The 21367-nt window shown below is 40.5% G+C and overlaps 1 protein-coding gene across 2 annotated transcripts in view; it reads right to left on the reverse strand.

Moving 5' to 3' along the window:
• SGMS2 (sphingomyelin synthase 2) overlaps positions 1–20520 on the reverse strand; it is an 84160-nt gene extending 63640 nt beyond the window's left edge. The window contains exon 1 of one of the 2 annotated variants that reach the window (XM_028507623.2): positions 20369–20520. The gene's annotated coding sequence lies outside the window, so the exon portion shown is untranslated. Of the gene's footprint in view, positions 1–20011; positions 20260–20368 lie in introns of those variants that run through there. The other variant, XM_028507624.2, reaches the window with a different exon arrangement.
• Positions 20521–21367: the final 847 nt, after the last annotated feature.

Consider the following 21367-nt stretch of genomic DNA (forward strand, 5'->3'; position numbering starts at 1 on the left):
TAAAATTCAGCATCCACTCATGATAAAAACTCTTAGTCAACTAGAAAAAGTGGGGGGAACTTACACAACTTGATAAAAAATATCTACTACAAAAAAACCCACTAAAGCTATTGTCACACATAATACTGAGAATGTAGAAGCTTTACCACTAAAATCAAGAACAAGGCAAGGATGTTCCCTCTCCACTGGTTTTTAACATGAAACTGAAAATCTGAGCTAATATGATCAGAAAAATGAAAGAAAAGCTATACAGATTGGAAATGAAGAAATTTTTTCACAGAATACACGATCATCTATAGGGGAAACCTGAAATAACTGATAAAAAACACCCCTTAAAACTAATTAGCAAGTATGGCAAGATTGCAGGATACAAAGTTAATATACAAAAGTCAATCACTTTTTTATAAACCAGCAATGAACAAGTACAATTTGAAATTTAAAATACACTATTTACATTAGCAGCCTCCCTCAAAAATGAAATACTTATGCTTAAATCTAACAAAATATGTGTAAGACCTATATGAGGAAAACCATAAAACTCCGACAAAAGATATCAAAAAGAGCATGAAGTGATATTCCGTGTTCACGTACCGAAGACTCAATATTGTCAAGATGTCAGTTCTTCCCAACCTGAATGAGAGTCAAAGCAATCCCAACCAAAATCCCAGCAAGTTACTCTGTGAGCACTGATAAAATGATTCTAAAGTTCATATGAGGAGGCAAAAGACCTAGAATAGTCAACTAAATTTTGAGAGAATAAAGTCAGAACATTAACTAGCTTCAGGCATACTACTGTTTAAAGCTACAGTAATCAGGACAGTCTAGTGTTTGTGAAAGAACAGACAAACAAGTCCATGGAACAGAACAGAGCGCCCAGAAACAGATCCCCAAAAAGAAAGGTAACCGACTGTTGACAAAACACCACGGAGCAAAGACAGTCCTCTCAATAAGTGGCGCGGGAAAAACTGGTCACACACGACGAAGAAAGAAGAAGAGAAGGAAGGGGAGAGGGAGGAGGAGAAGAATCTAGACACAGACCTTAAACCCTTTAAAAAATTAACTAAAAATAGATCATACACCTAAATGTAAAGTGAAAAACTACAAAACTCTAGAAGATAATGCAGCAGAAAACTAATTGACCTTGGGTGTGGAAGTGACTTTCTACATATTAACATCAAAAGTACAATTCATGAAAGAAGTGACAAACCGGACTTCACGAAAATTGAAACCTGTGCTCTGTGAATGACAGCTTTGTGAGAATAAGACAAGCAACAGACTGGGAGAAAATATTTGCAAAAGACACATCTGGACTATAATCCAAAATATACAAAGAACTCTCAAAACTTAACCACAGAAAAACAAACACCCAATTAATAAATGGGGCAAAGGCCTGAACAGACGTCATTAAAGATACACAGGTGGCAAATAAGCATATGAAAAGAGGCTTCACATGTATGTCATAGGGAAATGCAAATTAAAACGAGATAGCGGTATATCTAGTAGCACAGCCAACATCTGGAACAGTGACACCAAAATCTGGAACATCAGATGCTGGTGAGGATACAGAACAACAGAAACTTCTATTCATTGCTCATGGCAATACTAAATGACACAGCCAACGGCATACAAAAACTCTACACTTTCTGGTCAATTTTTTCTATAAACCTAAGGGCAGGCTGGTAGTTGACTATGAAACAACATATTTTCACTATATGATCCAGCAATCATGCTTCTTGGTATTTAATCCAAAGGAGTTTAAAACATGCTAACACAAACACCAGCACAGAGATGTTTACAGCAAGTTTACTCACAACTGCTAAAACTGGTGGCAGCCAAGATGTCCTTCAAAGGGTGAATTAATAATCAAACCATGATACATTCTACATCAGAATGTTACACAGTGGTAAAAAGAAATGAGATATCTCAAACCACAAAAAGACACGAGGAACTGTTAATGCAAAATGCTAATTAAAAAAAATAATCTAAAAAGGCTACAGAGTTATGATTCCAACTATCTGGCATTCTGGAAAAGGCAAAGTTACAAGAGACAGGAAAAAAATCAGTGTGCCAGGGGAAGGGAGTGATGACTGGATGAGGCACAGGGGATTCTTAGGGTGGTGAAACTATTCCATGTGGTGCTGTAATGGCAGATATACGCCATGCGTTTGTCAAAACTAAGAGATTCTACAGCAGAGTGAGCCCTGATATCAACTAAGGAATTTATCTAGTAATACTGTATCAATATTGGCCCATCAATTGTGACAAATGTACCACACTAGTGCAAGATGTCAATGACAGGAAACTGGGGGAGGAAGGGACGTGGCAGACAGGAACTCCACACTTTCTGCTCAATTTTTCTGTAAATGTAAAACTGATCCAAAAAATAAGACTGATTTATTTACAAAAAAGTACTCCTCAGAATTACATATAAACACAGTCATATTTAAGATTGTAATAATTTTTTCAAAAATAAAAATAAGTACTCCAAATATTGTGATTTAAGCTGTTAAGCAACACTCAAACACTAATGGCAGAACGGTGCTCACTTAACAGCTTAAAGAACAATGAAAATTTGCTCAAGTACAACCATTGATTTAAATTTGTGTTATAGCTCAAAATCACTTCAGGCTTCTAAATATAAAAAACATTCTAAACACTGCTTAATGTTGATGAAACAGCATCTGTGGTCAAGGCGGCACGCCTTTCTGAGCTGTGACATGTTTAGATTTGTAACCCCATCATCGCCACCACAGGCTGTCACGCTCTACGCACACATTCCTCCCAGCAGACGTGAAGGCGACGCTCTAAATGCCAAAATGGCAGGGCGCATCATTTGCCTGCTGAAATTAAAGGTCTTGTTCAGTGTGCAGCATAACATATATAGGCAGGGGGCTTAGTACAAATCTGTGATGTGTCATTTTCAAAGTTGTATCCTGATGGAACTACGCCTAAGACTTTACTTCCAAAATGACATCTTTACGACATCCCTTAAGAATAGTCCTGTAGCCAAAGACTCACTTTCATGGAACCCCCTAAGTGATGGGTTCCCAAGCTGTGTGCCTCAAGGAACCCTGCCACCAGATCCTTGCTATCAGCTAAGAAAATGAAGCTTACAGGAAATGTATCTGCCAGTAAGACAGAAATTTGACTACAGAAACAATGGCCAGGTCCCAAAAGATGTTTTTCTGCCATTTGCACAATCCCATGTGAGTTTTACACTGTGACTTTAAATTAAAACATCTCAATTTCAAACAGCCTTCTTAAGGCTTTTGTGGATTACACCTACAGTTCATAATTACACATGCAACCTGGGTGGTCACCCTGAACACCTTCTACAAAGTAGTGTTTCACTGCACAATAATTTTATTCTTCACTCTTAATCCAAAAGGCACGAGATCTCCAAGCCTCCTCCTGTAAAAGCAGCCTTAGAACGATGTGGATCCTGTAGACTCTGGACCTCAGAGCCCCACCTCCAATTTCCCTTTGTTGTGGTCACACCCTCTGCTTCTTCTGTTTCTCACTGACAACTGTGTCCATGGCAATTCACAGTTGACACTGTACTACTTTCACACTTCCGTTTTCAGACACAACATTTAGAAACTGTTAGTAACACTTGTGGTTTATAAACAAATAGTTAATAATACAGCTGGCTTATCAGACAGCAAAATTTTTAAATTCTGGTTATGTTTAAGGTGTCAAAGCAGATTTCTTTTTAGAATATAATCTAATCTCATTTAAATGAACAAAGCTGCTTTTGAGGACAAGTGATTCAAAAACAGCATTTTGTTAATGTTTTTGTCTTTTTTAGTTTTGTGTTGGAAGGGATCACAGGAGCCTTAGGATTCCAAAGTAGCTAATTAATTAGGTGTCTAAAAAAGTATGTATGCAACCCTAAGACTGTTTTACAAATAGCATTTTGGAGGTAAGGTTCAAGTACATTATTTAAAATAAGCAAGCAAGCAAACAAACAAGAAAGAAACCCAGCCTTACTTCCCTGAATGACGACAGAGTGAGGCCAGAGTGAGGCCAGAGTGAGGCCAGGGCTCCACGGCTGTGTGAATGGGGCAAAACAAACACCAAAACACCCAGAAATGAAACATAGGCACTAACATTATAGGTTGATTACCTTTATTTGTTTTAAATTGAGCCATTTAGATAAGACTTTCATAAATTTCAGCCTTCCAGCTATTGTTTCATAATTTTCCTGCTTCATACTCACCTACTAAAGGCGATTGACTTAAGAAGGAAAACAACTGGCTGGCGTAGCTCAGTGGATTGAGCGCGGGCTGGGAACCAAAGTGTCCCAGGTTCGATTCCCAGCCAGGGTACATACCTGGGTTGCAGGCCATAACCCCCAGCAACCACACATTGATGTTTCTCTATCTCCCTCCCTTCCCTCTCTAAAAATAAATAAATAAAAATTTAAAAAAAAAGAAGGAAAAAAAAAACAACAAAAAAGATTAAAAGAGAGGGATAATATAAGCTTTTCCATTACACCACTGGATAAAGAATACTGCAGAAAAATGAAGGTCTACAGTCCATGTGACTAGTAGTCGATGAAGAAACAATAAAAGGAAGCAATCACTTCGAAATTCGTGTTAGACAGACTGAGCCTACCTCTGAAATTCATCAAGGCACAATTGAAAAACAGGAGACAGTTCATTAAGACAGGCGCACTTTACTCCAGTTTCCATCACTGTTTGCCAAATAACCAGAACTAGCTTCATCTAAATTTCTCTCTCACACACATATTAACACAGAGAGAGATACATAGACAAAGATACAGAGTAGAACGTCCTTCAAATACAGAGTCCGGCAGAAGTAACGCCTGCTTGAGTGTGGCTGGCAGGGTAATAATATGGGCGTAATAATTTACAGTTTTAATTTGAACATTTCACTTAAAATGTCACATGGTGTGCTTGAGCATGATAATATTATGTCACAGAATTACATGCTTATGATTTTGTAATAAATGGTTTTGTAATAAAAAGGGGCATTATTTGTGCCGGACCCTGTTTATTCCTGTATTCCTTCCAACCTAAAATATGTAACATTAATTACCCTTAATAAACCTATGTCCTTTAGACACGTATGATCTCAACTTTAATGATAAGAATCTCGGTGATAAAGTAGTTATATCACCCCCTTTATCTCATTCTCTTAAGTTACTAGCTTAGTTTACTTTTCTTCTTGATTCCTATAGTTATCTTTCCAGAAAATGTGCTATTGTGGAAACACAGAAACAATTATTAATCTGAGTCTTCCCTTTTATCCCTTGTCATGGCTATTATCATGCCTCAGAAAACACGGGAAGTGTGCCTAATTAACCTTCCTAAGACTGCAGCGGTGTGCACATCCACATCCTCCAGGACATCCAACACACCCGAAACTCCTCCCCACGACAGCCACCTTCTTCCTGGTCCTGGAAACGGCACCAAACTGGGTTAGAGAGACGGATTAATCTCGACTTTCCCAGTAATCTTAGTTTCTTCATCTAAATACAAAATTACACTAACTAAACTACTTAAGGATTTTTCATAGTCTACTTCCAACATTTTTTTAAAGATTTTATTTATTTATTTATTTATTTATTTATTTATTTATTTATTTATTTAGGGAGGGAAGGGAGGGAGATAGAGATACATAGAGAGAAACATCAATGTGCGGTTGCTGGGGGTTATGGCCTGCAAGCCAGGAATGTACCCTGGCTGGGAATCGAACCTGGGACACTTTGGTTCCCAGCCCACGCTCAATCCACTGAGCTACGCCAGCCAGGGTACTTCCAACATTTTTATTCCATCCCTCCCAACCTTATGGAAGACTTTTTTTTTTTAAAGTGTCACGTAAGTGGCAACTACTATTATTGTTGTTCCTGCTAGAGATGGTCTGAAACCTCAAGGAACTTAAAATCTAGCTGAAGATCCAAGGACACTAGATTAAACCCAATAAAAGCCTATTTCTGATTGTCCCAAAGTGAGCCCCACAGACGATAACTAAAAAGAGTGTGTATTCTCAATATCGAAAATCACTGCTCTAAGGGTGAATAAAAAGGGTTTGTGGGCCAAATTTCAGAGGGGGTGCGGGGCTAGGAAAAACCTGTCTAGAAACACACGAATGAAAAAGAAAATAAGGTTGAGAAACACTGACGGTGGGATCTACAAGGAGCTTTACATTTGCCAATTGGCTAAATTACCACGACCAAATTACTTAACCTAGTCTTACCTTGGTACACCACCGAGAGCATGGGTTTTTTTGTGTGGATTCCCACCACATCTTCTCATCCTTCATTCCTCAAGGTTAATGTTCTTTCCTCAAAGGGGTCCTTTTCTGACCACTGTCTAACATATGTCTCCCCTCTTTTTCTCTCTCAGATCTCATCTCCTTTTGCAAAGTGTAGTTAAGAACTTGTTTCCTTGTTTGAATTGGATGTCTCCCACACTAGGTGGCGGGCTCCAGGGGCAGGACTGTGTCTGGTTGTTCACAAGAGTACACCCAGCCTGACACGAAATAGGTGTTCACTGGCTTTTGCCAAGCCCTTCCCCTTCACCAACGTTATTCTCGTGACTTACTGAAAGGTGTGTCAGGGCCGCTTTCTAGAGATTAACCTCAAGGGAGGGTCTCCATTACTAGCAATTCACTAACTCTTATTTTCATTTAAAACCACTTCAGGTGTCCCCTGATCCCAGAGCATAACCTGCCAATTTTCTCAAAAATCTATCAATTATAAAAATTTTAGTGTAATTTTTAGAGATTTTACAATAATAAATTTTATATTAAGGGGAATGGGTTGGAGAAGGAATGTGTGTATTTCTTTACATGAAAGACTGAGTGTCAAAATGGCATTTTTTACTCTTCTCAAGATGTCCAAGAATTTAAAAGACCTTCTCTTCCTTATTCCAGTGGCTGCTGTTCTACTTTCAGATGCATCAGTAACTGAGCTGCTAATAAAGAGATGAGGCCAGGGAACAGTCTAGGATACTCACCTGTTCCACGTGCCGGGGGGAATCTAATGTGAACGAGAGGAGAGCAAGTACACTGGGCAGAGGGAAATCAAACCAGAGACATGGGAAGTTGTTTCGAATCAGAACAGTGAACATTTACACCTTACTGCTGCCCTGAAAATAGGCTTCTGCCCATTTAGGTGGAGCCAGGTCAGGCATTATTGCAGTGAAATGCATGTTAGTAAAAATATACCATTAGGAGATCAGGAAGATGAAAGTTCTCTTGACTTGCTCACAATAACAAAAAATACGTCATCTATATCCTCCTACAGTCAAGTCATTTGGCAAGTGCTAAACTATAAGTTTGGTTGGAAAGAGCAAAAGAAAAAGTATCTATATGCCTAATGTGTATATGTATGTATGTATGTAATTCACTTATATCCATATATATCTATATATAAAAGTTACATGGATTAAAACAAAATATATTTAATTCCCTCAGTTTCCTATTGAATGTGGTCTTTAATCAGGGTGAGCACACAATTTAACATCCTTACTAACAATCACACCAGGACAACAGGTGTACGCTGGGATATACAACTAGGACACATGATCACCTTAATTATAATAAAGTTCATGAAAAACTGCAAAGTTTCAGGAAACAAATATCAGATGAAAAATACCTCTTTCAGTAAAGTTTTTTAAAAAGGTTTTAGGAAATGAATTTTAAAAAAGAAAGTCCACAAAACATTTTCTCTCTATGAGGGAACGTCCTATTAAACAAAGGATATAAAAGAATCAATATTAGATTATTAAGATATGGAATTAATCTCTAATAGGACCAGAAGCTTAAACTAACGCTTTCTTTAATTAAGAAAACCATTCCTTTCGAAACACATAAGCTGGCCCCAGAGCGTCTCTGCACCCCAATCTCCAGCACCACTTAGTTATTTCTGTCCCTAGGAAACATCTGCACAAAAACAAGTTTAAAATCCTCCTCTCACTTCCATTCTTCCACCTGAAGGAGTAACCTCCATTATTAGCAATACACTTAATATCTCCACAGCAACTGAAATAATTGGGGTGTTGCAACAGAAGGATAATGAAGTGGAAAACAAAGGGATAGTAGTATAGAAGAAAAAAACACTTCCACACAGCCTTGGTGGGAAAATAACTACCAAGGGGGAAAAAAAAGGAAAACTTGCTAACAAGAACATTTTTGAGGTTCCTAAGGTCAGTTGCTACTAGGCCTTTAAGATATTTAAGTATGCAATGGGGCAAATCAAGTGTCAAAAATGGTGAAATGTACAGAGTAACAGCAGTGACTTCACCAAAAGAATGCAGAGATGGGAAGAGATAAGGTTTCTGAAATGCATAAGAAGTGATTTCCATAGGTTTTTGTATGTGTCTCCTAAAAAGGTATACAGGTGTAATACAACACAAAAAAACTACTATTTGAGAATACTCAACTCATTAATTCGGAAACATGTATTGAGTATCTGCATCATGCTATGAAATACCAAAAAAAGTATAAATTTTGTTCTCAAGAAGCTCAGTCTAGAAGGAACATAATTTCAACAGAAAGATCATTATTACAATAGTCCAGTGACAGAGAAAGGCCCAAGTACTCTGGAACAAAGAGGGAACCCCTGGCCCTGTGGGCGGAATGCAGAAGTGAGGAAAACTGCCTATAGGAAGGCTGGCGATCAATTCACTTGTGCTTTAAATCATTTCTCTAAACGTGGTACAATAAGATCACCACCTAAAGGAATCCTCCTCATTGCAAAACCCAGTAAACACTGTGCTCTCATTTTACTCAACTCAAGAACTTACAACAGAACTGAGGACTCCACCCTGCTTTAAACACAAGATTCTGTTTTGCATCTGCAACACAGCTCTTCTGGCCTCCTCCTACCTCACCGGTTACCTCATGGTCTCCTACCTGATCCATTAATTCTGTTATTCCTCAGGGTCTGATCTCTATTTCCCTGCTCTGCCTATGAAATTTCCCTAGGTGATTTTAGATTTCCCTAACCTTACATACCATGTCTATGCTGACAACTCTGAATGTAGGTCTCAACCACTGCTGGCCATTTCACATCTATCTCTATTAGATGACTAATAGGCAACTCAGTCTAACCAAGGGCCAAAAAGATCTCTTCCCTACAAGCCCATCACCCACCAAAACATTAAGAGTCCTGTTTGATTTTCCTGTTCTCTCATCACCCATCCAAACACCGTAAGTTTTGTTGATTCTACCTCCAAACCTCTCAAATCTATCCACTGCTCTCCATTCTACTCCAAGTCTCACCACCTCTCACGATGAATGTTGCCAATAGCTTTGAAAATGATCTCCTGGTATTTGAACAATGATTAAAATAAAATTTAAAAAAAAAAGAAAAGAAAATGATCTTGCTTCTCTTCTTGTCCCTTTCTACTCCACTCTGCCCAGCAGCTAAGTTACACAGTTGTGATAAATGTAACTCAGATCATATCCCTGTCCTCTTTGGATCACTTCACAATGCCTTCTCATCACATTTGGAGTGAGGCTCACACTGCTAAAAAGTCTGCAAGCGCTACCCAACGTGGTCCTGCCCACCTTCTCTCCTTCTCACGCCACTCTCTCCTGCCCAGATGCTGCAGCCAGACTGGCCTCCCACCCTTTCCCTGTGTAACCAAGCACTTTCCCACCCCAGGCAGACGCACGTTCTGTTCCCTCTGCTGGTTCCTTCCTTCACATCCTAGCACAAGCCTGACCTCTTCCAACAAACTTTTCCCAATGGCGCTATTGCAGGTGTCCCCAGTCACTCTACAGGGCCACCACGTTTCCTCCAAAGTTCAAATCCGCACTTGCCTGGCTTGTTTATTGGTCTTACTTATCATCTGCTCAACCTCCCTTTTCGACACCTTTTCCTCTCTGAACACATAAACTCAAACAATCTCCATTAGGGTAGAGACCTTGACCACGGTTCACTGAATCCCTAGGATCAAAAATAATGTCTAGCACAAAGCAAGTGCTCAAAAAAGTTGTGTTGAATGCATTAATCAATTTCAGAAGGAATTACGGAGGGCTTGGAGTCTGTTTCAGCCAACTGCACAGTGCCAGTATTTGATAGAGTCAACACATTTATGAAGTCCAAGGCAACCTATCTTGAGAACTCTGTGAGAAAAGTAGCTTGCCCAATGGCTGGGGGAATTTTCTGGTATGAAATCCACTGCTATGGGTTCTTACAGGATGATTACATCCTGGGAGCAGGTCAGCAACTGGTCCCGGGTCTGGCCTCTGCAAGCTTAGAAACTGTTTTGCCACTTCACCCAGGAGAGAGAATTTCTGTACTAATTCTCTGTACTAATTGAGTTTTGATCTGTACTAATGAAGATGCAACAGAAAACATGGAACTATTAATTTATGAATGACAGCCGGGAGATGACTGGTGAAGGTGCTTACCTGACCATGGACATAGCCAAGACATGCTCATTCTGCTATAGAGATACTGGCAGGGAAAAGCAAGCCATTAACCAATACTTGCTTGATGAGGATAAAATGCAAGCGAGGTAGTCATGTAGGACAGTACACCCACAGTGCCACATCTTGAGAACTTTCTAGACAAAAACATTTTAGAACACAGATCAAAACTTTCCTTCACTCACATCATTTGTTTTTTTTCTATACCTTCACATTTATAAGAGGAAATTGATCATTTTATGTATAGGGTCCAGCACAAATAACACCCCTTTTTATTACAAAACATTTTATTATAAAATCATAAGCATGTAATTTTGTAAAATAACAATATCGCACTCAAGCACACCATATGACATTTTAGGTGAAATGTTCGAATTAAAACTGTAAATTATTATATCCATATGATTAACCTACCAACCACACAGAAGCAGATGATACTTCTGTTGGACCCTGTATTTCCCCCTAAACTGACAAAGCAATTCCAGATCTAAAAAGGGTATACTTAAAAGAACAGCAAATATGAAAATACCTTATCCCATGATTTTAAGTTTTTAAAATTTGTATACTTCTACATAAGAGAGCCTATTCCACCCCTTCCCAGAAACTGCTAGACGTATATTTATACCATCCAGCTAATTTGCCACCATATTTCCTTAATGTTATTTTTAAAAAATCCTACATTATCCTGCATTTTATTTCCCATGACAAGAAGATTCCCAAGATTTTATTTCTTAACTCTGGTACATCGTACAGATTTTATTTCTTGCTCTTTCTACATTGTACCAACAGGAGACCCTAAACTGAAGGAAGCTGTCTTACAAATCACAATGTAAGATTGTTATTGGAGGATTTCTTAAGGGGGAAAAAAACCTAACTCCATGCCTGACAGTATTTCTTGTTATTTTTAATTTCAGTAACTAACACTTCCAATCCAAGATATAATCTACCCTGGGGGCCTATAGTCCCCAAGGTACTTACTATAGATGACCCCATGAATGATTAACACCTTTTATTTGTTTAATTCATTACAATTTGGGAAGCCCTTGTGCCTTTGCTTTCAGAGAACTCATAAGAATATTGTTAGGCAAGCAGAGCACATAAAAGGTTAAAAAAATTTAAAGGGAATCTGAAGTCAAAACTCAAGTGATAATCTCCACCACCGCATTTAGGCTATCATCTTGTCCCAAACGAACACAAAGTTATGACCACCACTCTGTGGTGGGATGCAGAACCACATTTCTGTCAGGCAACTCTAATGAAAAAGGCCGACGTGGCTCCAATTGCTCCAGAATCAATAAGACTGTTTTTTGCTGAAATCTTGGTACTGCCATTTTAAATATTTGCTAGTTATAAGAATGTACAGAATTACTAAAAGTTAACTCCCCTTCACACCCTTGCCCAAAGCAGTTAATTTTATATAGTAAACTAAAACAGCCTCAAACTGTAAACACTTGCTATGCCTGATGTGCCCATAACAATGTATCATGAGATTAGGTAGCCTTTCCCAGGGCTGGCACAGGAACTAATCAAAACCTAGATTGTTCTAGTAACTCCCTATATTTGTTTCCTGTTGCTGCTGTAACAATTTACCACGGATTTTGTGGCTTAAAACAAAACAAGTTTATTTTCTTACAGCTCTGGAGGTCAGAAGTACAAAGCAGATGTCATTAGGCTAAAATCAAAGTGTCACCCTGGCTGGTATAGCTCAGTGGATTGAGCGTGGGCTGAGAACCAAAGGGTTACTGGCTCAATGCCCAGGGAGGGCACATGCCTTGGTTGCAGGCCAGTTCCCCAGTAGGGGGCGCATAAGAGTCAACCACACATTGATGTTTCTCTTCCTCTTTCTCCCTCCCCTCCCCTCTCTCTAAAAATAAATAAAATATTTAAAAATAAAAATAAAATAAAACAAAAGTGTTAGCATAGCTGCATTTCTTCCTGGGGTCCAGAGGAGAACACATTTCCTGGATTTTCCCAGTTTCTAGAGACTGTGCATTATTCCCTGGCTCATGGCTCCTTCCACCTTCAAAGCCAGCAATGGCTGTGGCAGTTTCTCGATTGATGCCAACTCTCCTGTTTGGACTCTTCTTCTCTTTTGCACTTAAGAAGGACCCTTGTGCTTACACTGGGTCCACCCAGAAGACCCAGAATTCTCTGCGTATTTTAACATCACCTGATTAGCAACCTTAATTCCATCCACAACCTTAATTCTGCTTTGTGATGTATTAAAATAGCAGGTTCTGGGGATTAAGATGTGATTCTGCCTACCACTGTGTTCTACTGTCTTCAATAGTAATTAGAAAACAGCCAAATAAACCTCACATGCATGAGAGATTCTCCACAAATAAGGACATTTAACTGTCTTAATTTGCAATAGGTGAAAGCCCTAAAACTAAAATTAAAAACTGTTAGAATAGCAGGTGTAATTTGCAGCTCTTCTTGCTGAGTTGAAGGTGCTGAATGGTGGAATGGAGAGGGAATACATTGTTGCTTTCCCAGACCAGATAAAGCACTCAGGAGCTTTCAGAGAAAAATGTTGGACAATAGTATATGGAAATGCTAGTGTCAATATCTCTCAATAGCCAGAAGGAAACACATGGCCTAGTTGCAATCCTCCACACGGTAAGTCATAAGGAGTTGACAACATAAGGAGTCTGGATGGGCGTACCTTTTCCTTTGATAAAGCCGCAAATTTAAGGACAGCACTGGGGCCCACACTATGAGATGAATGCTGGATTCCACAGTGAACAGAGCAGTGGTCAGATTGCAGCCAGACGGTCTGCTTCAGAGCCCAACTCTGTTGTGTGACCTTAAGCAAGTGACTTAACCTCTGTTTCAAATAGAAACCCTAAAATGGGTATATCTGCTGCACAGTAATTTAAGAGGAATAAATGACTAACAGTACTCAAAACAAATCCTGGCACACAGTGAGCATTGTAAGTATCTTAAGTAAAATGTTAAATGTTCCTGCTTCCTGATCATAACTGACCGACCAAACTATATTTCAAGGGAATGTACTTTTCAGCACTAACTAATCTCTCATAGAGCATATGATATTTTACACACACACACACACACACACACAATTTAACACCAACAATGCCCCTTCTTGCTATTGAAGTTCAGTAGCAACTACAGGGGTAGTAAAAACTGGATGGGTAAGCAACTCAATGAACAAATGCAAATCCAGAAGTAGCAGCAGCTATGTTAAATGAACTGTCTCAGGGCCTCCTAAAGAATGGTGCAGAGCACTGGAGAGGACAGTAGAGTTTGTGATTCTTAATGGCCCCGGCATTTTCTGGGACAGTGGTGTCTGTGGCACAAAACTCCACAGAAGGCTGAGCTCTGCAAGGACAGCAGTGTTTGTGCTACACCAAGGCCACCAGCATCCGCTGAGAGGCCGGGCGTGTTGTGACTGTGGCTTTGAAAGCTTTCAGCATTCACAGCTGACCTTACAAACTTCTTATGAAAGTTCCTGAATTCAGTGGCAGTGTACAATTGACTTCAATATTTTAATTTTAATCCTGAAGGGGAAGAGGAAGGGTAGGATCCAGGCCGTCCCAGTACAGGCAAGATGTGACAAATACATACTCTAATCACAAAATAAGCCATTTTAATGAGAAATAACAATTTGATTTTTGAGATGAAAGGAATGAACCCTTTGTTTTCAAAGTTAGAGGTCAAGCTTCTATGTAAAGAAATAACAAGAGCTGAGGCCCTCAGTGTTTATTCTGAGACAGGCATTATTCCCCATGTTTTACCCACACAAAGTCATGGCATTCGTATGGTCACCTTATGAAGTAAATACCGCTTTATTTCCATTTTTCAGCCATTTCAGGGAATGGATGTTCAGCTGAGAAAGTTGCTCAAGGTCACCTAGTGGTGAGTGATGGTAGTGCTGAGACTCAAGTCCACGTGGCCTAACTTCATCTCTGTGGCATTACTTCACCACCTGCAGGCAGCACAGGCCAGAGAAACATCCCAGGAGATGGGGTGGTAACATACAATCCTGTGCCAAAAGTACATCCCAACAAACCTGCCATATCTCGGAAACCAGTAGAGACATTACGGGAAGCCAAGAAGGACTTGGGGCAGCTTGTGGGCACTAGAACCCCTGCCTCTGGCTTCGAATCCCTGCTCCACCTCCTACCAGCTCTGCAGCCTTGAGTACTTTAACCTTTCTGTGTTGTTCCTCCCTCCCCAGGAGATAACGCAATTTCTGTTTCGAAGCCCCGTCCATCTGAAGATGAAGACAGCATTTCATTTTGTCGTTGCCATCCTACCTCAGAGGACCTGCCATTATTTAACCCTCACGCTTTTACCTCACTGCCTTTATCCCCTGCCTTTGCATGATGAAGCTTGGGAGAACTAACCTGAGTGTTTAGCCTCTCTGTTTGGCCCCTCTGTTTCAAAGGCTTACCTTCACTTCCAACTACTGCTGCCAGTCTTCTAGAAAGGTCTCCACAACTCTTTGGAGACAGGTACTATCTGAAGGTATCCCTCTCAGGCACCTCTATTAGTTAAGCAGTCCAGGACTCAAAACCACTTACTCTTTTCTTTGATTCTCTTCCCTCCCCTCCCCTCCCCACCCACCCCCCGCAAAAAAAAAAAAAAAAAAAAACAACCCTGGATGGTGTAGCTCAGTGGATTGAGCGCAGGCTGTGAACCAAAGGGTGCCAGTTCGATTCCTAGTCTGGGGTACATGTCTGGGTTGCAGGCCAGGACCTCAGTGGGGGCCACATGAGAGGCAACCACACATTGATGTTTCTCTCCCTCTCTGTCTTCCTCCCTTCCTATCTCTCTAAGTACAAATAAATAAAATCTTTAAAAAACAAAACAATAAAAACAAACAAAAAACCCTCATTCCTTCTCATTTTCTCTAGGTGTTACATCAGACCACCTAACTGAAGTACTTCCCAGATAAGGAAAAGTATCCTTGGCTTAACCCACCTGGGTGGGCTGTGTGTTAAAAGGCAGCTTCCCAGGAAGATTCTTATTGGAGAGCAGGCGAGAGACACCTCTGACACACATTCTTACCCCTGCCAGGCCCTCAGGGATCATACACACGACCCCGGTTCCAACAGAAGAAGCCAGTTCCCAGGAGCCTTGAGAGGACATACACCCCTCCAGGAGCACAGGATCTGCCTTTGGCATTGTCCCATCTTCTTTCTGCAGTTCCTTTCCCACCTTCAGGGGCACCCCTCCCTTCAGTCCCTTCTAATTTGTAGAAAGGATTTTTAAAAGTTTAATTCTTATCGTGTATTTTGCATTTCTAATCATCTTCATGAAAAGTGACTGACGTCCAGAGGTAAATGCTTATTCCCCATTTTCAATAAATACGATGTTTCCAGTTCCACGGTTTCAGTTGGACAGTAATTCGCCTTTATTCAGATAACCACGGAACACTTTCTTGGTATGGGCAGGCATGCTGGGTAAACTTAGAGTTGAGAATGCTTAAGGTGGCTATTTTAGCTCCGGCTCAGTTTTGTACACTCAAAAAACTAACTCAATCCAGTGAGTGAGTTTTCCAGTTACTCAATCCAGACACTCAATCCAGTTAATGTGTCTTCAAAAAAAAAAAAAAAATCTAAGAATGCACAAGTTTGGTTTGGAAGTTTTAAGCAACACTATCAAACTAAGACAAAATTGTAGGATTGAATTTTGAATTGTAAGCAAATAATCAAATTAGGGTTTGGAGGTAGGGAAAAACAACCAGCACATACCTGATTATCCTATTTACACATTAATTCTATTAACTGTTTTTTAAAATTCTGCTGCTAATTACAAGTCATTATGAGAAATTACTAAAGTGAACTGATCTGGGTTTCTATAGGAAAAGGCTGAATTGAACATTCATATTCCAACACCTTTATCACATCTATCAGGATAAAGTAACCAGCATTGGAAATAGACAAATAAACCCAAAGCAAAATTAAAATTTTGACTCAGGGTAGCAAAGAAAGTATGATATTACAGTGTTGGATTGGCAAAAAAAAAAAAAAAAGTCTATTATTGTCTTCCATAAAAGATACATTTTTCATTTTCACCAATAACTTTATTGATTTGGATATTTTGAGTATGCTGGCTATCTCCTGCTATTGGCTTCTAGTGGGTAGAGGCCAGGGGTGTCGCTAAACATCTTCCAATGCACAAGACAGCCCCACAGCAAAGAATTATTTGGCCAAAATGTCAACAGTACCAAGAAATTTCGCAAACCACTTTTGACCTGTTCTATCAGTCACGGCACCTTCTCCATATACTGTACAAATCTTTTTTTGCATTTCAGCTCTGTTTTTACCTTTCTTCAAATAATAAGCATAATACGCTCAAAATGTTACGAATCTTCTCCCGCCTTCAATGTTAAAATGGCTGCACAAAAATTCACCAATTTTGATGTTTTTTAAAAGCATACCGATATGACAGCTGTCATAATACAATCTAACAAAATTATTTTGAATGAAGTTAAAGACAATTAAGCACTACTACAACCATCGTATGAAAAAAACTAAATGAACTTTTTAGTCAACCCAATAAAACTTAAGAATGTTTAAATGAAGTTATACTTTATACCTATATGAAAATTCACTAATGGAAATTTCTTGCACTTTCATTAAATCAACCCAAAATGTCTTACCAATGATATACTTTTCAAAAAAACCAAACAACAAATGTGTAAGGTTTTCTTTTAAAAGATGACCTATTTAAAAGTGATTAATACTATTTAAAACCTAGTGATAAGCCTGGTAAATGCAGTATCTGAAAAATTTAACTTACCAATCTTACTGGGCACCTAAGCAAGCAAATTGAATAAGTACAATTTATTCTAGAGAGCTGCTTGGCACAATTAGCTCTGCTCCATTCTTCTCTCCTCCCCCATGAAAAGAAGTTTGCTTTGGGGCTAATAACAGTAATACAAACAAACAGTTCTTTAAGAAAGCCTGTGTGCTCCATTTTCATCAGATAAACCCTTATGCAATGAGCTACTGACCTATTATGCAGCTCCACTGAGAATGTTGATCCTATTGCTGAAACCTTGTGAGAAACACCAAAGGTACATAGAACATAAAACCCAAGTTTTAAAGAGGAAGGAGAAACTTTTCTAATTCTGAATATGGTTTTAAAAAGAAAGCTAAATTAAACATTATAAATCACTTTTTAAAATGACTAATAATCATGGATGTGCACAGAGATATAGCTAGAAGGATATTTAATGCAAAGTTGCTTTAGTGAAAACTAGAAACAAATTAACAATAGGAGACTGAGTTGAAATGCAGATATGTAACAGAAAACTGTAAATGACATTGTACGAATATTTTAAAGATATAAAGATGCCCATGTTTGGGTGGGAAAAAAGTAAGTTAGAAAATAGTATGTAGAGAATGAACCCAGTTCATTCCAGTGTCTCCTTCTTCTTAGCATCCATAGCACCTGGCACAGTGGTTGGAATACCAGTTGTTCACTAAATGTTCACCAACAGAATGAACTGAATAAATGTCTGATAGCAGTAGTTCAGAACAGAGGCTTCAATTTCTCCATAAGAGAACTGGGCAAAGGCAGATAGGCTACCTTTAGTCTGAAACTGTCTAGAATTCTTAGTAGTTGTTTCCTAAAATAAATAAATAAATAATCGCACCTCAAAGTATCACTTCTTTAAAAAAAATTTACCCGGGCTGGTGTGGCTCAGTGGATTAAGTGCCAGCCTGAGAACCGTAAGGTCCCTGGTTGGATCCCCAGTCAGGGCACATGCCTGGGTTGTGGGCCAGGTCCCCAGTTGAGGGAGTGTGAGAGACAACCGATTGATGTATCTCTCAAACACTGATGTTTCTCTCCTTCTCTTTCTCCCTCCCTTCCCCTGCTCCCCTCAAAAAGTAAATAAATAAATAAATAAATAAAATCTTTAAAAAGGAAAGTTCTCACTTGCATTCCATTGTCTATGTTAATGAATGTAAGATTATTTCTATTTTTTCCTTGTTTTTTTTTAAAGTCCCACAAGAATCCCAGAAAGTTTAAGTAACTCGTTCAGAGTAACTCAGCTGGTAAATTACCACCCAGATAGCCTCAGGTATTCCGGACGCCACTGAAGTCTCAAGATCTCTCTACAAAGGAGCTGAGGGAAAACACCCATGACCTTTGACTCTAAAAATTGTTCTAGATATGGGAAAAACAAATGTTTTCAATAACACCTGAACCAGTGCTTAGGCTTCTTTGGAATATTTCCTAGGGCTTTTATGAGACTCTGACAGAAGAGAAACTGAGGACTGGAAGCAGCAATGCAAAGGTGTCCAAGTGTTTCCCACCTGGTTCAGAGGTCAACCAGCTTTACTCAAAAACGAAACTAAAGAAACCAAATTAAATATTAACTCATGAAAAAAAAATAACACTTCAACCGGAAGTCTATTGTGAAGTAAGAGTATCATTGAGCCAAGGGAATGTTGCACAGCTTTCTTTTTTTTTTTTTAAAGAAGACTTAAGGATAGTTAGAGAGTTTTCCACACATCCAGTCTTCCTTCAGATTCCAAGTTTTCACTTTCAGCAACTCTGACTTTGTTTAAACACTGAGCAGCAGTTTCCTCAACTTGAGGTGGAAACCAAACACCTTTCAGGTATAAACACTGAAATGTTTACCTCCTGAAGACACCCCTTCTCATTCGGAGGAACTTGCCAAAGGATTTCACAAGCAAAACCTCAGTCTACCAAATCTGTAAGTAGGAAAACTTGTGGAAATTAATTGGTTATCACCTGAGCCAGCTGGAACACCCTATTATTTATAAACAGTTACAATCTGTTGGGGTCTGCTTTGTGCCAGACATTACAGGTCTTTTGCGCTTTCATTCTAATTATCTCTAAAGTCCTTATAGTCCCATTTTACTGAATCATAATGTTTAATGTAACTGAGAACCCAACCGTTAATATATGGGAGGAGGGGTGGAACAAAGATTTCTTTATAAAGTTTAAATTCGAAATTCGCACCTGACCTGGGGACATTAAACAAATCTCTCTGAAATTTAAAATACATGTCAAAATGAGTTTAAGGTCATATCAGAACAGGCAAGATAAAATAGAAGAATGACAACGACTGATAAATAAAAGAAAGCAGGACACGACGCTTGAGTGTCAAGACACAGCTGGGAGTTATTAACAACTACCCATATCTCAGAAAGATACACAGGTCCTTTCCCACCTATTTGCTCTAAGAAACCAAGTCTTTCCCTAAGGGGCCGCGAAACCCTGAAAGGTTTATTTACCGGCTGCCCAGAGCCTCTTAAAAAGGAAAAGAGAATCAGACCCTCCGTCACCACCTGAACTTCAGCCTTGACCTCCGGAGTGCCTCTGAACAACCTATGGTTTAAAGCGTCCTTTCAACGCCAGGACTGAGTTACCCGAAATGGTTGCAAATGAATGAGCTGAAAGCTCAAGGCAACGAGACTGAAACCACACGTCAATCCTCTTTCTGGCAAAACCTAGGCGGGATGCCCTGGGGTGGAGCTCGCGGGGGCAGAATTAGAGCCGCGTTCACGCTAGCAGTCTGTCTACCTTCCCCTTCCCCGCGCTTTGCTGGACGCGCAGCTTCCCCATCATCCTCCCAGCCCCTACGAATGCTCCTTACCTGCTCCGAGCCGAAGGCAAAGGCACTAGCTCCCCGCAGACGACTTGCTAGCGGACACAGCCCGCTGCCGCAGCCACCTCCGCAGCCGAAGCCGCTAGAAAGTTTGCTCGGGGTCTCGCCCTCCCGTGGCCGCCACCCCCGAGGCCGGTGTCGGCAGCGCTGCAGTACCTCCGGCGCTGGGCTGGCTGGTGCGCGCCGAGGGCGGGGTCTCCCCGCCCGTCCCGGCCCGCCGCGCAGTGCTGGGTGTTTACCGCGGCCCGGAGGCCCGCTCTCCCCGCCCGCCGCCTTGCGCGCTCCTGACATCATTCATTCTCTCACACCCTCGCCCGCCCACTCCTTGTCCAAACAGTGACTCACCGCGGGCCGCTACTGGCAGCGCCCGCTCCCGGTGCTGTGGCTCTCCAGGCGCGGAGCGGAGCTCGAAAAACCGGTGCGACTTCTTAAGAAAACCCCGGCCGACACTCCCCTTTCCCAGCCATTAAAGGTGCAGGGAAGGAGGGGCTAGCCAGGAAGGGCCGATTGGCTCTGCGCTCAGAGGCTGAGCGCCCGAAGCGGATCTCGGTGACCAGTGACTGAGATTAATTTGGGAAAGTTGTTTAGGTGTCACTCCCAGTTACTTTAAGGGGCGGGGCCGGGGAGGGATCCCCCACCCCCACCCCACCCCCGCAACTCGTCTAATTCGGGAACTGCTTCCTGACGTGGACATGAGTGGGTTTGGGGACACCGGCGGTTATTCAAAGGGTGTTGCCCAGGCCTAAGTCTGAGAGGTGGGTGCCCACACCTCCCAGTGTGGCCTGGCAGTGTTAGTCATCAGTCCGTACGGTGGCAACTCCAGGTGCGAGCTGGAAGGGTGCTCCCAGTTAATGAGGCTAATAATACTTTCCCTTCGGTGACTAACCACCGTGTCATTGTCCTGTTAATTGACTCACTTCTCTTAAGGATAAGAAACCGTAACCAAAATAAACAGTGAAAGAGTCTTTCTTTGCTCAACTGAACACTGCACTTTGCCACAGCTTTTGGGGCACAAGGCAGTCATGTGTGGTTTCTTTGATGAGCTCAGCAACTATGTTTTTAGAAAGGGTGTTGCCTTCCTAAAAATTGTCAAGGCTCCACAGTTTTTGGTGTTTCTACTCATACACACCTGCTGGGCAGTTTTCAAAGTCAAGAATGGCAGCCCCAGAAATTCTACCTAGGATGAATTAGAGATTTTGCCAAATCTGCATTGAATTGAATTAACAGAAATGATTTCTGTTAATTTCTACCTCTGGACACAGTAATTGTGTTTAAGACTTACACTGGCTTTTGGGTGATTCCATATAATCAACAGAAATAATCCATAGGCATCTCTGGGTGCCT

Source organism: Phyllostomus discolor, chromosome 1 (assembly GCF_004126475.2).
Source record: "Phyllostomus discolor isolate MPI-MPIP mPhyDis1 chromosome 1, mPhyDis1.pri.v3, whole genome shotgun sequence".
In the NCBI taxonomy this organism is placed as follows: Eukaryota; Metazoa; Chordata; class Mammalia; order Chiroptera; family Phyllostomidae; genus Phyllostomus; species Phyllostomus discolor.